At 43.6% G+C, this 14,435-nt stretch overlaps 7 non-coding genes across 7 annotated transcripts; all 7 read right to left on the bottom strand.

Moving 5' to 3' along the window:
• Positions 1-1,736: 1,736 nt before the first annotated feature.
• TRNAL-CAG (transfer RNA leucine (anticodon CAG)) lies at positions 1,737-1,819 on the bottom strand. The gene has a single exon. It is a non-coding gene; the product is annotated as a tRNA-Leu (tRNA).
• A 3,822-nt stretch (positions 1,820-5,641) lies between these two features.
• TRNAL-AAG (transfer RNA leucine (anticodon AAG)) lies at positions 5,642-5,725 on the bottom strand. The gene has a single exon. It is a non-coding gene; the product is annotated as a tRNA-Leu (tRNA).
• A 191-nt stretch (positions 5,726-5,916) lies between these two features.
• Positions 5,917-5,999, bottom strand: TRNAL-CAG (transfer RNA leucine (anticodon CAG)). Its single transcript has one exon. It is a non-coding gene; the product is annotated as a tRNA-Leu (tRNA).
• A 632-nt stretch (positions 6,000-6,631) lies between these two features.
• TRNAL-UAG (transfer RNA leucine (anticodon UAG)) lies at positions 6,632-6,714 on the bottom strand. The gene has a single exon. It is a non-coding gene; the product is annotated as a tRNA-Leu (tRNA).
• A 1,025-nt stretch (positions 6,715-7,739) lies between these two features.
• On the bottom strand, positions 7,740-7,822 carry TRNAL-AAG (transfer RNA leucine (anticodon AAG)). Its single transcript has one exon. It is a non-coding gene; the product is annotated as a tRNA-Leu (tRNA).
• Positions 7,823-10,110: 2,288 nt separating this feature from the next.
• On the bottom strand, positions 10,111-10,193 carry TRNAL-CAG (transfer RNA leucine (anticodon CAG)). The gene has a single exon. It is a non-coding gene; the product is annotated as a tRNA-Leu (tRNA).
• A 2,014-nt stretch (positions 10,194-12,207) lies between these two features.
• Positions 12,208-12,290, bottom strand: TRNAL-CAG (transfer RNA leucine (anticodon CAG)). The gene has a single exon. It is a non-coding gene; the product is annotated as a tRNA-Leu (tRNA).
• Between the last annotated feature and the right edge of the window lie 2,145 nt (positions 12,291-14,435).

The raw sequence follows: 14,435 nt of genomic DNA, 5'->3' as shown, positions 1-14,435 counted from the left end.
ATAGGGTGGAATACGCAAATCTAAGCAGCCCCTGATCACAGCCCTGAGGAAATTGCCGTAAGTGTGCTGGAGTCCAACTGTCTACCAGATGCTAGGCATTCTTCCATATTTGCATGGCCTGTCTGGCCAGGGCATACAAGAGCATGACTCTTCCAGATGAGCTCTTACATGGGTCCTATGCTCACATAGTAAGGACTGCACTTTGTCAGCAAGACTTTATACAACCGAAATATATGAGAAACCCCAGCTCTCTTGACTAGATGAGGACGGAATCACATCCCAGGTGAAGACCAACAGATGCAACTTCCATCAGATGTTAACCTGAAAAAGGAGATTATATCTCCAAAAGTCATGTCAGAAGTGGGATTTGAACCCACGCCTCCAGAAGAAACTGCAGCCTAAACACAGCGCCTTAGACCACTCGGCCATCCTGACAGTGCAGAGTCTTAAGAAATGTATAAAAGTCACTCAGAAATTTCTGCCTCCATGCAAGCCTGAAATAATTTAAACCTTCAAACACAAGGTGCAACTTTATGCACAGGACAATAAACACAGAAGATCACATGTGAAAGCATTTCATTTCACAGGTGTACAATTTTTATGCTTTTAGAATACCTCATACCTCTCACCAGCTATTTAGGGTCCTGTATCCTACTCACAAAATTACCTTGCCTGCGACCTCTCTCTCTACACAAACAACTACTGCACAGGAAGTAGGAAGGCAGAAGGTGGGGCATATTATGCAAATGTATGCTGTCAATGTGCCTTGCAGATTCATGCAGGATTTCTAGATCCTTGCTGGATACAAGAGAGCAGACCTTGTTTCAGATCAACTGTCCCTAGCAGGGAACGTCTGAGCACATGCAGTCTTTTGCTCTCTAGCCCCTGGCCTGGGACTCACCCTCACTGGCTGAGGCGTGAATTTCTGCGATACCAACGTTGCATAGATGGTACGTTTGTGGTTGGTTTGGGATGGGTGGAAGGTCAAAAGCAGGGAAAAGTATGTCGCCTTCACTTCTAGTCTCCTCTTCTAGGCCTACCTGCCGTTCACTCACTCTGTCTTTGTTTCATTCTCTCCTTCCTCAACACCCCTTCTCACTCACTCGCTCTATCACTTGTGCTCTTTCCCCTTGCTCTGCATTTCATAGTGGAAACATCTCTTGAATGGAGCATTAGAAAATGAGGTTACATAAAATTAACAATCTACTTATTGGAAACCAAAAATATCACAAGACTGAATGTAACCCATTTCATTAATAAAAGGGACTTTTTAATCACCCCCCCAAAAAACACATAAAGCACCACGAGTGCTAGAAGAATATTATACGAGCTTGAAGACAGAATTGGGCAAATTCATTTGCAGTTGAAACTGAAGTTTGTTACTTATTTAGATATTATATGCACTGCCAATTTTTAGCTGAGATTCTAAAAGAACTCAGAGACAAAATGGACTTAAAGTTTTGTCAGAAGTGGGATTCGAACCCACGTCTCCAGGAGAGACTGTGGCCTTAACACAGCATCTTAGACCACTCGGCCATCCTGACCACATGTTGCTTGATCATCTACAGAGAGGGAAAGATATTGTGAACCAAAAAAAGCACACATCTTAGGTCATGAGTGGCTAGAGCAAGAAAAAAACTCACTGCACTTTTCCAAGTAGACAACCATATAAGCCCATGTGAGGGAAATGATCTGATTTTTTCTCTCTCAAGAAAAAAGTAGAGGAAACACACAATTGTCAGAAGTGGGATTTGAACCCACGCCTCGAGAAGAGACTGCGTCCTGAACGCAGCGCCTTAGACCACTCGGCCATCCTGACTTGCATTTGTGGAACCTTCCACAGGCCAGACAGCCATGCAAGTGGGGTACCGAAAAGGCATGCCCTCAATTTATTTATCCTATTATAACTACTTCCAACAGATCTTTGAACAATCCATAGAGAGCAGTACCTATGAAGAACTCTTTAGACCTTTAAGGCGTACAAAGAGAAAGTGCTATTCACCAGCCACTTGAACGGCCCAAAGCTGCTTTGAAATTGAGTCAACAGCCACCTCTTGGCTAGCTAAAGCAAATTCACCAAGGAATTTCAATGTCACAACATAGGGTGGAATACGCAAATCTAAGCAGCCCCTGATCACAGCCCTGAGGAAATTGCCGTAAGTGTGCTGGAGTCCAACTGTCTACCAGATGCTAGGCATTCTTCCATATTTGCATGGCCTGTCTGGCCAGGGCATACAAGAGCATGACTCTTCCAGATGAGCTCTTACATGGGTCCTATGCTCACATAGTAAGGACTGCACTTTGTCAGCAAGACTTTATACAACCGAAATATATGAGAAACCCCAGCTCTCTTGACTAGATGAGGACGGAATCACATCCCAGGTGAAGACCAACAGATGCAACTTCCATCAGATGTTAACCTGAAAAAGGAGATTATATCTCCAAAAGTCATGTCAGAAGTGGGATTTGAACCCACGCCTCCAGAGGAGACTGCAGCCTAAACACAGCACCTTAGACCACTCGGCCATCCTGACAGTGCAGAGTCTTAAGAAATGTATAAAAGTCACTCAGAAATTTCTGCCTCCATGCAAGCCTGAAATAATTTAAACCTTCAAACACAAGGTGCAACTTTATGCACAGGACAATAAACACAGAAGATCACATGTGAAAGCATTTCATTTCACAGGTGTACAATTTTTATGCTTTTAGAATACCTCATACCTCTCACCAGCTATTTAGGGTCCTGTATCCTACTCACAAAATTACCTTGCCTGCGACCTCTCTCTCTATATAAACAACTACTGCACAGGAAGTAGGAAGGCAGAAGGTGGGGCATATTATGCAAATGTATGCTGTTAATGTGCCTTGCAGATTCATGCAGGATTTCTAGATCCTTGCTGGATACAAGAGAGCAGACCTTGTTTCAGATCAACTGTCCCTAGCAGGGAACGTCTGAGCACATGCAGTCTTTTGCTCTCTAGCCCCTGGCCTAGGACTCACCCTCACTGGCTGAGGCGTGAATTTCTGCATACCAACGTTGCATAGATGGTACGTTTGTGGTCGGTTTGGGATGGGTGGAAGGTCAAAAGCAGGGAAAAGTATGTCGCCTTCACTTCTAGTCTCCTCTTCTAGGCCTACCTGCCGTTCACTCACTCTGTCTTTGTTTCATTCTCTCCTTCCTCAACACCCCTTCTAACTCACTTGCTCTTTCCCGTTGCTCTGCATTTCATAGTGGAAACATCTCTTGAATGGAGCATTAGAAAATGAGGTTACATAAAATTAACAATCTACTTATTGGAAACCAAAAATATCACAAGACTGAATGTAACCCATCTCATTAATAAAAGGGACTTTTTAAGCACTCCCCAAAAAACACATACAACACCACGAGGGCTAGAAGAATATTATACGAGCTTGAAGACAGAATTGGGCAAATTAATTTGCAGTTGAAACTGAAGTTTGTTATTTATTCAGATATTATAAGCACTGCCAATTTTTAGCTGAGATTCTAAAAGAACTCAAAGACAAAATGGACTTAAAGGTTTGTCAGAAGTGGGATTCGAACCCACGCCTCCAGGAGAGACTGCGGTCTTAACGCAGCGCCTTAGACCACTCGGGCATCCTGAGCACATGTTGCTTGATCATCAACAGAGAGGGAAAGATATTGTGAACCAAAAAAGCACACATCTTAGGCCATGAGTGGCTAGAGCAAGAAAAAAACTCACTGCACTTTTCCAAGTAGACAACCATATAAGCCCATGTGAGGGAAATTATCTGATTTTTTCTCTCTCAAGAAAAAAGTAGAGTAAACACACAATTGTCAGAAGTGAGTTTTGAACCCACACCTCCAGAAGAGACTATAACCTAAACGCAGCGCCTTAGACAACTCGGCCATCCTGTCTTGCATTTGTGGAACCTTCCACAGGCCAGACAGCCATGCAAGTGGGGTACCGAAAAGGCATGCCCTCAATTTATTTATCCTATTATAAGTACTTCCAACAGATCTTTGAACAATCCATAGAGAGCAGTACCTATGAAGAACTCTTTAGACCTTTAAGGCGTACAAAGAGAAAGTGCTATTCACCAGCCACTTGAAAGGCCCAAAGCTGCTTTGAAATTGAGTCAACAGCCACCTCTTGCCTAGCTAAAGCAAATTCAACAAGGAATTTCAATGTCACAACATAGGGTGGAATACGCAAATCTAAGCAGCCCCTGATCACAGCCCTGAGGAAATTGCCGTAAGTGTGCTGGAGTCCAACTGTCTACCAGATGCTAGGCATTCTTCCATATTTGCATGGCCTGTCTGGCCAGGGCATACAAGAGCATGACTCTTCCAGATGAGCTCTTACATGGGTCCTATGCTCACATAGTAAGGACTGCACTTTGTCAGCAAGACTTTATACAATCGAAATATATGAGAAACCCCAGCTCTCTTGACTAGATGAGGACGGAATCACATCCCAGGTGAAGACCAACAGATGCAACTTCCATCAGATGTTAACCTGAAAAAGGAGATTATATCTCCAAAAGTCATGTCAGAAGTGGGATTTGAACCCACGCCTCCAGAAGAAACTGCAGCCTAAACACAGCGCCTTAGACCACTCGGCCATCCTGACAGTGCAGAGTCTTAAGAAATGTATAAAAGTCACTCAGAAATTTCTGCCTCCATGCAAGCCTGAAATAATTTAAACCTTCAAACAAAAGGTGCAACTTTATGCACAGGACAATAAACACAGAAGATCACATGTGAAAGCATTTCATTTCACAGGTGTACAATTTTTATGCTTTTAGAATACCTCATACCTCTCACCAGCTATTTAGGGTCCTGTATCCTACTCACAAAATTACCTTGCCTGCGACCTCTCTCTCTACACAAACAACTACTGCACAGGAAGTAGGAAGGCAGAAGGTGGGGCATATTATGCAAATGTATGCTGTCAATGTGCCTTGCAGATTCATGCAGGATTTCTAGATCCTTGCTGGATACAAGAGAGCAGACCTTGTTTCAGATCAACTGTCCCTAGCAGGGAACGTCTGAGCACATGCAGCCTTTTGCTCTCTAGCCCCTGGCCTGGGACTCACCCTCACTGGCTGAGGCGGGAATTTCTGCGATACCAACGTTGCATAGATGGTACGTTTGTGGTCGGTTTGGGATGGGTGGGAGGTCAAAAGCAGGGAAAAGTATGTCGCCGTCACTTCTAGTCTCCTCTTCTAGGCCTACCTGCCGTTCACTCACTCTGTCTTTGTTTCATTCTCTCCTTCCTCAACACCCCTTCTCACTCACTCGCTCTATCACTTGTGCTCTTTCCCCTTGCTCTGCATTTCATAGTGGAAACATCCCTTGAATGGAGCATTAGAAAATGAGGTTACATAAAATTAACAATCTACTTATTGGAAACCAAAAATATCACAAGACTGAATGTAACCCATTTCATTAATAAAAGGGACTTTTTAAGCACCCCCCAAAAAACACATAAAACACCACGAGTGCTAGAAGAATATTATACGAGCTTGAAGACAGAATTGGGCAGATTCATTTGCAGTTGAAACTGAAGTTTGTTACTTATTCAGATATTATATGCACTGCCAATTTTTAGCTGAGATTCTAAAAGAACTCAGAGACAAAATGGACTTAAAGTTTTGTCAGAAGTGGGATTCGAACCCACGCCTCCAGGAGAGACTGCGGCCTTAACGCAGCGCCTTAGACCACTCGGCCATCCTGAACACATGTTGTTTTATCATCAACAGAGAGGAAAAGATATTGTGAACCAAAAAAAGCACACATCTTAGGCCATGAGTGGCTAGAGCAAGAAAAAAACTCACTGCACTTTTCCAAGTAGACAACCATATAAGCCCAAGTGAGGGAAATGATCTGATTTTTTCTGTCTCAAGAAAAAAGTTGAGTAAACACACAATTGTCAGAAGTGGGATTTGAACCCACGCCTCAAGAAGAGACTACAACCTGAATGCAGCGCCTTAGACCACTCGGCCATCCTGACTTGCATGTGTGGAACCTTCCACAGGCCAGACAGCCATGCAAGTGGGGTACCGAAAAGGCATGCCCTCAATTTATTTATCCTATTATAAGTACTTCCAACAGATCTTTGAACAATCCATAGAGAGCAGTACCTATGAAGAACTCTTTAGACCTTTAAGGCGTACAGAGAGAAAGTGCTATTCACCAGCCACTTGAACGGCCCAAAGCAGCTTTGAAATTGAGTCAACAGCCACCTCTTGGCTAGCTAAAGCAAATTCAACAAGGAATTTCAATGTCACAACATAGGGTGGAATACGCAAATCTAAGCAGCCCCTGATCACAGCCCTGAGGAAATTGCCATAAGTGTGCTGGAGTCCAACTGTCTACCAGATGCTAGGCATTCTTCCATATTTGCATGGCCTGTCTGGCCAGGGCATACAAGAGCATGACTCTTCCAGATGAGCTCTGACATGGGTCCTATGCTCATATAGTAAGGACTGCACTTTGTCAGCAAGACTTTATACAACCGAAATATATGAGAAACCCCAGCTCTCTTGACTAGATGAGGACGGAATCACATCCCAGGTGAAGACCAACAGATGCAACTTCCATCAGATGTTAACCTGAAAAAGGAGATTATATCTCCAAAAGTCATGTCAGAAGTGGGATTTGAACCCACGCCTCCAGAGGAGACTGCGGCCTAAACACAGCGCCTTAGACCACTCGGCCATCCTGACAGTGCAGAGTCTTAAGAAATGTATAAAAGTCACTAAGAAATTTCTGCCTCCATGCAAGCCTGAAATAATTTAAACCTTCAAACACAAGGTGCAACTTTATGCACAGGACAATAAACACAGAAGATCACATGTGAAAGCATTTCATTTCACAGGTGTACAATTTTTATGCTTTTAGAATACCTCATACCTCTCACCAGCTATTTAGGGTCCTGTATCCTACTCACAAAATTACCTTGCCTGCGACCTCTCTCTCTACATAAACAACTACTGCACAGGAAGTAGGAAGGCAGAAGGTGGGGCATATTATGCAAATGTATGCTGTCAATGTGCCTTGCAGATTCATGCAGGATTTCTAGATCCTTGCTGGATACAAGAGAGCAGACCTTGTTTCAGATCAACTGTCCCTAGCAGGGAACGTCTGAGCACATGCAGTCTTTTGCTCTCTAGCCCCTGGCCTGGGACTCACCCTCACTGGCTGAGGCGTGAATTTCTGCGATACCAACGTTGCATAGATGGTACGTTTGTGGTCGGTTTGGGATGGGTGGAAGGTCAAAAGCAGGGAAAAGTATGTCGCCTTCACTTCTAGTCTCCTCTTCTAGGCCTACCTGCCGTTCACTCACTCTGTCTTTGTTTCATTCTCTCCTTCCTCAACACCCCTTCTCACTCACTCGCTCTATCACTTGTGCTCTTTCCCCTTGCTCTGCATTTCATAGTGGAAACATCTCTTGAATGGAGCATTAGAAAATGAGGTTACATAAAATGAACAATCTACTTATTGGAAACCAAAAATATCACAAGACTGAAGGTAACCCATTTCATTAATAAAAGGGACTTTTTAAGCATCCCCCAAAAAACACATAAAACACCACGAGTGCTAGAAGAATATTATACGAGCTTGAAGACAGAATTGGGCAAATTCATTTGCAGTTGAAACTGAAGTTTGTTACTTATTCAGATATTATATGCACTGCCAATTTTTAGCTGAGATTCTAAAAGAACTCAGAGACAAAATGGACTTAAAGTTTTGTCAGAAGTGGGATTCGAACCCACGCCTCCAGGAGAGACTGCAGCCTTAACACAGCGCCTTAGACCACTCGGCCATCCTGACCACATGTTGCTTGATCATCTACAGAGAGGGAAAGATATTGTGAACCAAAAAAAGCACACATCTTAGGTCATGAGTGGCTAGAGCAAGAAAAAAACTCACTGCACTTTTCCAAGTAGACAACCATATAAGCCCATGTGAGGGAAATGATCTGATTTTTTCTCTCTCAAGAAAAAAGTAGAGTTAACACACAAATGTCAGAAGTGGGATTTGAACCCACGCCTCCAGCAGAGACTGCGACCTGAATGCAGCGCCTTAGACCACTCGGCCATCCTGACTTGCGTTTGTGGAACCTTCCACAGGCCAGACAGCCATGCAAGTGGGGTACCGAAAAGGCATGCCCTCAATTTATTTATCCTATTATAAGTACTTCCAACAGATCTTTGAACAATCCATAGAGAGCAGTACCTATGAAGAACTCTTTAGACCTTTAAGGCGTACAAAGAGAAAGTGCTATTAACCAGCCACTTGAACGGCCCAAAGCTGCTTTGAAATTGAGTCAACAGCCACCTCTTGGCTAGCTAAAGCAAATTCAACAAGGAATTTCAATGTCACAACATAGGGTGGAATACGCAAATCTAAGCAGCCCCTGATCACAGCCCTGAGGAAATTGCCGTAAGTGTGCTGGAGTCCAACTGTCTACCAGATGCTAGGCATTCTTCCATATTTGCATGGCATGTCTGGCCAGGGCATACAAGAGCATGACTCTTCCAGATGAGCTCTTACATGGGTCCTATGCTCATATAGTAAGGACTGCACTTTGTCAGCAAGACTTTATACAACCGAAATATATGAGAAACCCCAGCTCTCTTGACTAGATGAGGACGGAATCACATCCCAGGTGAAGACCAACAGATGCAACTTCCATCAGATGTTAACCTGAAAAAGGAGATTATATCTCCAAAAGTCATGTCAGAAGTGGGATTCGAACCCACGCCTCCAGAGGAGACTGCGGCCTAAACACAGCACCTTAGACCACTTGGCCATCCAGACAGTGCAGAGTCTTAAGAAATGTATAAAAGTCACTCAGAAATTTCTGCCTCCATGCAGCCTGAAATAATTTAAACCTTCAAACACAAGGTGCAACTTTATGCACAGGACAATAAACACAGAAGATCACATGTGAAAGCATTTCATTTCACAGGTGTACAATTTTTATGCTTTTAGAATACCTCATACCTCTCACCAGCTATTTAGGGTCCTGTATCCTACTCACAAAATTACCTTGCCTGCGACCTCTCTCTCTACACAAACAACTACTGCACAGGAAGTAGGAAGGCAGAAGGTGGGGCATATTATGCAAATGTATGCTGTCATTGTGCCTTGCAGATTCATGCAGGATTTCTAGATCCTTGCTGGATACAAGAGAGCAGACCTTGTTTCAGATCAACTGTCCCTAGCAGGGAACGTCTGAGCACATGCAGTCTTTTGCTCTCTAGCCCCTGGCCTGGGACTCACCCTCACTGGCTGAGGCGTGAATTTCTGCATACCAACGTTGCATAGATGGTACGTTTGTGGTCGGTTTGGGATGGGTGGGAGGTCAAAAGCAGGGAAAAGTATGTCGCCTTCACTTCTAGTCTCCTCTTCTAGGCCTACCTGCCGTTCACTCACTCTGTCTTTGTTTCATTCTCTCCTTCCTCAACACCCCTTCTCACTCACTCGCTCTATCACTTGTGCTCTTTCCCCTTGCTCTGCATTTCATAGTGGAAACATCTCTTGAATGGAGCATTAGAAAATGAGGTTACATAAAATTAACAATCTACTTATTGGAAACCAAAAATATCACAAGACTGAATGTAACCCATTTCATTAATAAAAGGGACTTTTTAATCACCCCCCAAAAAACACATAAAGCACCACGAGTGCTAGAAGAATATTATACGAGCTTGAAGACAGAATTGGGCAAATTCATTTGCAGTTGAAACTGAAGTTTGTTACTTATTCAGATATTATATGCACTGCCAATTTTTAGCTGAGATTCTAAAAGAACTCAGAGACAAAATGGACTTAACGTTTTGTCAGAAGTGGAATTCGAACCCACGTCTCCAGGAGAGACTGCGGTCTTAACACAGCGCCTTAGACCACTCGGCCATCCTGACCACATGTTGCTTGATCATCTACAGAGAGGGAAAGATATTGTGAACCAAAAAAAGCACACATCTTAGGTCATGAGTGGCTAGAGCAAGAAAAAAACTCACTGCACTTTTCCAAGTAGACAACCATATAAGCCCATGTGAGGGAAATGATCTGATTTTTTCTCTCTCAAGAAAAAAGTAGAGTAAACACACAATTGTCAGAAGTGGGATTTGAACCCACGCCTCGAGAAGAGACTGCGACCTGAACGCAGCGCCTTAGACCACTCGGCCATCCTGACTTGCATTTGTGGAACCTTCCACAGGCCAGACAGCCATGCAAGTGGGGTACCGAAAAGGCATGCCCTCAATTTATTTATCCTATTATAAGTACTTCCAACAGATCTTTGAACAATCCATAGAGAGCAGTACCTATGAAGAACTCTTTAGACCTTTAAGGCGTACAAAGAGAAAGTGCTATTAACCAGCCACTTGAACGGCCCAAAGCTGCTTTGAAATTGAGTCAACAGCCACCTCTTGGCTAGCTAAAGCAAATTCAACAAGGAATTTCAATGTCACAACATAGGGTGGAATACGCAAATCTAAGCAGCCCCTGATCACAGCCCTGAGGAAATTGCCGTAAGTGAGCTGGAGTCCAACTGTCTACCAGATGCTAGGCATTCTTCCATATTTGCATGGCCTGTCTGGCCAGGGCATACAAGAGCATGACTCTTCCAGATGAGCTCTTACATGGGTCCTATGCTCATATAGTAGGGACTGCACTTTGTCAGCAAGACTTTATACAACCGAAATATATGAGAAACTCCAGCTCTCTTGACTAGATGAGGACGGAATCACATCCCAGGTGAAGACCAACAGATGCAACTTCCATCAGATGTTAACCTGAAAAAGGAGATTATATCTCCAAAAGTCATGTCAGAAGTGGGATTCGAACCCACGCCTCCAGAGGAGACTGCGGCCTAAACACAGATCCTTAGACCACTCGGCCATCCTGACAGTGCAGAGTCTTAAGAAACGTATAAAAGTCACTCAGAAATTTCTGCCTCCATGCAAGCCTGAAATAATTTAAACCTTCAAACACAAGGTGCAACTTTATGCACAGGACAATAAACACAGAAGATCACATGTGAAAGCATTTCATTTCACAGGTGTACAATTTTTATGCTTTTAGAATACCTCATACCTCTCACCAGCTATTTAGGGTCCTGTATCCTACTCACAAAATTACCTTGCCTGCGACCTCTCTCTCTACACAAACAACTACTGCACAGGAAGTAGGAAGGCAGAAGGTGGGGCATATTATGCAAATGTATGCTGTCATTGTGCCTTGCAGATTCATGCAGGATTTCTAGATCCTTGCTGGATACAAGAGAGCAGACCTTGTTTCAGATCAACTGTCCCTAGCAGGGAACGTCTGAGCACATGCAGTCTTTTGCTCTCTAGCCCCTGGCCTGGGACTCACCCTCACTGGCTGAGGCGTGAATTTCTGCATACCAACGTTGCATAGATGGTACGTTTGTGGTCGGTTTGGGATGGGTGGGAGGTCAAAAGCAGGGAAAAGTATGTCGCCGTCACTTCTAGTCTCCTCTTCTAGGCCCACCTGCCGTTCACTCACTCTGTCTTTGTTTCATTCTCTCCTTCCTCAACACCCCTTCTCACTCACTCGCTCTATCACTTGTGCTCTTTCCCCTTGCTCTGCATTTCATAGTGGAAACATCCCTTGAATGGAGCATTAGAAAATGAGGTTACATAAAATTAACAATCTACTTATTGGAAACCAAAAATATCACAAGACTGAATGTAACCCATTTCATTAATAAAAGGGACTTTTTAAGCACCCCCCAAAAAACACATAAAACACCACGAGTGCTAGAAGAATATTATACGAGCTTGAAGACAGAATTGGGCAGATTCATTTGCAGTTGAAACTGAAGTTTGTTACTTATTCAGATATTATATGCACTGCCAATTTTTAGCTGAGATTCTAAAAGAACTCAGAGACAAAATGGACTTAAAGTTTTGTCAGAAGTGGGATTCGAACCCACGCCTCCAGGTGAGACTGCGGCCTTAACGCAGCGCCTTAGACCACTCGGCCATCCTGAACACATGTTGCTTTATCATCAACAGAGAGGAAAAGATATTGTGAACCAAAAAAAGCACACACCTTAGGCCATGAGTGGCTAGAGCAAGAAAAAAACTCACTGCACTTTTCCAAGTAGACAACCATATAAGCCCATGTGAGGGAAATGATCTGATTTTTTCTGTCTCAAGAAAAAAGTAGAGTAAACACACAATTGTCAGAAGTGGGATTTGAACCCACGCCTCAAGAAGAGACTACAACCTGAATGCAGCGCCTTAGACCACTCGGCCATCCTGACTTGCATGTGTGGAACCTTCCACAGGCCAGACAGCCATGCAAGTGGGGTACCGAAAAGGCATGCCCTCAATTTATTTATCCTATTATAAGTACTTCCAACAGATCTTTGAACAATCCATAGAGAGCAGTACCTATGAAGAACTCTTTAGACCTTTAAGGCGTACAAAGAGAAAGTGCTATTCACCAGCCACTTGAACGGCCCAAAGCTGCTTTGAAATTGAGTCAACAGCCACCTCTTGGCTAGCTAAAGCAAATTCACCAAGGAATTTCAATGTCACAACATAGGGTGGAATACGCAAATCTAAGCAGCCCCTGATCACAGCCCTGAGGAAATTGCCGTAAGTGTGCTGGAGTCCAACTGTCTACCAGATGCTAGGCATTCTTCCATATTTGCATGGCCTGTCTGGCCAGGGCATACAAGAGCATGACTCTTCCAGATGAGCTCTTACATGGGTCCTATGCTCACATAGTAAGGACTGCACTTTGTCAGCAAGACTTTATACAACCGAAATATATGAGAAACCCCAGCTCTCTTGACTAGAGGAGGACGGAATCACATCCCAGGTGAAGACCAACAGATGCAACTTCCATCAGATGTTAACCTGAAAAAGGAGATTATATCTCCAAAAGTCATGTCAGAAGTGGGATTTGAACCCACGCCTCCAGAGGAGACTGCGGCCTAAACACAGCTCCTTAGACCACTCGGCCATCCTGACAGTGCAGAGTCTTAAGAAATGTATAAAAGTCACTCAGAAATTTCTGCCTCCATGCAAGCCTGAAATAATTTAAACCTTCAAACACAAGGTGCAACTTTATGCACAGGACAATAAACACAGAAGATCACATGTGAAAGCATTTCATTTCACAGGTGTACAATTTTTATGCTTTTAGAATACCTCATACCTCTCACCAGCTATTTAGGGTCCTGTATCCTACTCACAAAATTACCTTGCCTGCGACCTCTCTCTCTACATAAACAACTACTGCACAGGAAGTAGGAAGGCAGAAGGTGGGGCATATTATGCAAATGTATGCTGTCAATGTGCCTTGCAGATTCATGCAGGATTTCTAGATCCTTGCTGGATACAAGAGAGCAGACCTTGTTTCAGATCAACTGTCCCTAGCAGGGAACGTCTGAGCACATGCAGTCTTTTGCTCTCTAGCCCCTGGCCTAGGACTCACCCTCACTGGCTGAGGCGTGAATTTCTGCATACCAACGTTGCATAGATGGTACGTTTGTGGTCGGTTTGGGATGGGTGGAAGGTCAAAAGCAGGGAAAAGTATGTCGTTTTCACTTCTAGTCTCCTCTTCTAGGCCTACCTGCCGTTCACTCACTCTGTCTTTGTTTCATTCTCTCCTTCCTCAACACCCCTTCTAACTCACTTGCTCTTTCCCGTTGCTCTGCATTTCATAGTGGAAACATCTCTTGAATGGAGCATTAGAAAATGAGGTTACATAAAATTAACAATCTACTTATTGGAAACCAAAAATATCACAAGACTGAATGTAACCCATCTCATTAATAAAAGGGACTTTTTAAGCACTCCCCAAAAAACACATACAACACCACGAGGGCTAGAAGAATATTATACGAGCTTGAAGACAGAATTGGGCAAATTAATTTGCAGTTGAAACTGAAGTTTGTTATTTATTCAGATATTATAAGCACTGCCAATTTTTAGCTGAGATTCTAAAAGAACTCAGAGACAAAATGGACTTAAAGGTTTGTCAGAAGTGGGATTCGAACCCACGCCTCCAGGAGAGACTGCGGTCTTAACGCAGCGCCTTAGACCACTCGGGCATCCTGAGCACATGTTGCTTGATCATCAACAGAGAGGGAAAGATATTGTGAACCAAAAAAAGCACACATCTTAGGCCATGAGTGGCTAGAGCAAGAAAAAAACTCACTGCACTTTTCCAAGTAGACAACCATATAAGCCCATGTGAGGGAAATTATCTGATTTTTTCTCTCTCAAGAAAAAAGTAGAGTAAACACACAATTGTCAGAAGTGAGATTTGAACCCACACCTCCAGAAGAGACTATAACCTGAACGCAGCGCCTTAGACAACTCGGCCATCCTGTCTTGCATTTGTGGAACCTTCCACAGGCCAGACAGCCATGCAAGTGGGGTACCGAAAAGGCATG

This window comes from Lissotriton vulgaris, chromosome 8, assembly GCF_964263255.1.
Source record: "Lissotriton vulgaris chromosome 8, aLisVul1.2, whole genome shotgun sequence".
NCBI classification, from domain to species: Eukaryota; Metazoa; Chordata; class Amphibia; order Caudata; family Salamandridae; genus Lissotriton; species Lissotriton vulgaris.
This window is presented reverse-complemented; position numbering and strand designations above follow the sequence as displayed.